Source organism: Anabrus simplex, chromosome X (assembly GCF_040414725.1).
Source record: "Anabrus simplex isolate iqAnaSimp1 chromosome X, ASM4041472v1, whole genome shotgun sequence".
Taxonomy (NCBI): domain Eukaryota; kingdom Metazoa; phylum Arthropoda; class Insecta; order Orthoptera; family Tettigoniidae; genus Anabrus; species Anabrus simplex.
In genome coordinates this window covers 4,956,490-4,958,648 of record NC_090279.1, presented here as the reverse complement: position 1 = coordinate 4,958,648, position 2,159 = coordinate 4,956,490, and positions in this window count along the sequence as shown.

Sequence of the window (2,159 nt, the reverse complement as noted above, 5' to 3'; positions counted from 1 at the left end):
AAGCTTCACCTACTCTAATGCTCTGAGTCCTATTTTGTAGAAATACACCAGACGAGGCCAAATTTTAATGGTAAAAGTTATATTTCTACCTTTATGTAAGCTATCGACGTTTATAGCCTAATCCTTGAACTTGTTTGGAGGCAAAGTTTCCACTTGGGATATCCTGGTCCACACTATTGTATTTTTTTCATACAGTGGCTACAGTGAGAACCACAATGTAATTTCATTATTCACATGGTTTTGTGTCATTTTTGTTAGTTAGCATGTTCTGTTGTTTATCTGTATTACCTGCATATTGTTGCTGTTTGGAAGTAAATAATGTGACCTATTGTTAAGACTGTGCATTCTGTAAATTACATGTATTATTGATACTATTCAGGAGTTCAGTTGATATTTCTTAAGAGTGGTTCTAGAGAACTGTCAAATTTTGAGGTTATGGGGAGACGAAGAGACCTTTCGCCAAGAAAGGCAATGTCAGAGGGCTACTTCTTGAGAAACGTCAATCACAACAAGAAATAGATTCTAGATTGCAAATACCACAGCAATCTGTAAGTAGAATTTTAAAATGTGAAGATAACGGGAAGATAAAATGTGATGATGATATGCTTGTTGTTTTAAGGGGCCTAACATCGAAGGTCATCGGCCCAAGACAAAAGGTCAACAACGTGTTGGAAACTGTGTGCAGAAGAAGAAACCAACCCCAAGGAGGAAGCAAAACTGATTAATTTGTCAGTAAACAACCGCAAGGTTACTAGTTTGGATTTACGTAAGAAATTAGAAGAGTATGGGTCATTTGTATTAGCCAGGACTCTGAGGCAAGAGCTGTTTAGTGCTGGAATGAAAGCAAGATGACCTCAAGGCAAAGCGAAGTTTACTCCTGCTATGGCTGTAAAGAGGTTCCAGTGTGCCACGACTCTCCAGAATTGGTCATCTGATGAATGGAAACAGGCAAGTCCATGACAATTACTGTAATTCCTAAACTACCATTCATTATTCCATTATAATCCAATCTAAGTGATGTAACACTACAGCACAGTAATTGTATGAAATTCTTCTTTTAAACCATACAGCTTATTGCATTTAATGCTAGGCTTATTTGTTTTATTTATTTCAGGTTTGCTTTAGTGACGAATCGGTATTTCCTGTCATAGAAGAGAGAAGTCAATATGTCAGAAGATAAGGAGAAGCATTCCATCCAGATTGAGTGAAGCATCCAACTTTAGTGATGGTCTGCAGTGTGTTTTCTTGGTATGGCTGTGGACGATCATATATTGTAGAAGGAACTATGAGACGTGAACAGTATAGTATTAAGAACCCGTTTGGTAGCTCAGGTGCAAGAGTAATTCGGCCAAAGTGAATTTATTTTTAAGCAAGATAAGGTTTTTATGCAAGAACAAAGCCTAGAAACAGTCCAGACATGAACCCCATAGAATATCCTTAGAAAATAGCAAAGAAAAGTCCAAAAAAGTATAAGGACAGAAATTGGCTTGATTGAGAAGCTCGGTCAGATCTGGTGTCATGATGACGATTTAAAGAGTCAGTGTAAACTACTGTTTGAGGGTATGCCCAGTCTAATCAAGTCGCTCATGACAGCTAAGGGGGTGCATATAAAGTACTAATGTCATCAACTTTAAAATTGGTAACATCTTATCTGTTCAATTCTCGAATTTTTAATGTTTAATAATTTGGCCATATCTTTATCTATCCCGAACGCACTAATTTTTTGTCAGTAGTTTCCCGAGATCTACCCTAAGAAAAACCTTGGATATGTCAATCGTGATACATTTGACTTCCTGAATCTAATATATCTGCTATATCCTGCTGGAATCCACAAGATGAGCTTCAGTGGAATAATGTTTCCTAAATCTGAACTACCTTCTATCGAGCCAGTTGGTAATTTCTTAAATGTGTATAACATAATCAGAAAGAATGCATTCCAAGAGCTTGCATGCAACACAAGTCATGACGACTAGTGTGTAATTACTAGCCTAAGTTTAGCACATTTTCTCTATACACAGAGTGCTACTATACTAAGTATTCATTCATCTGGTATAGCTGTTCCATACATACTCTAATCAAAGAACTGACTTTCGTATATGCCCAGAAATTTTACCCATCCCAGCAGCATTTCTAGTTTTAAATTTTTGTGTATTACATTC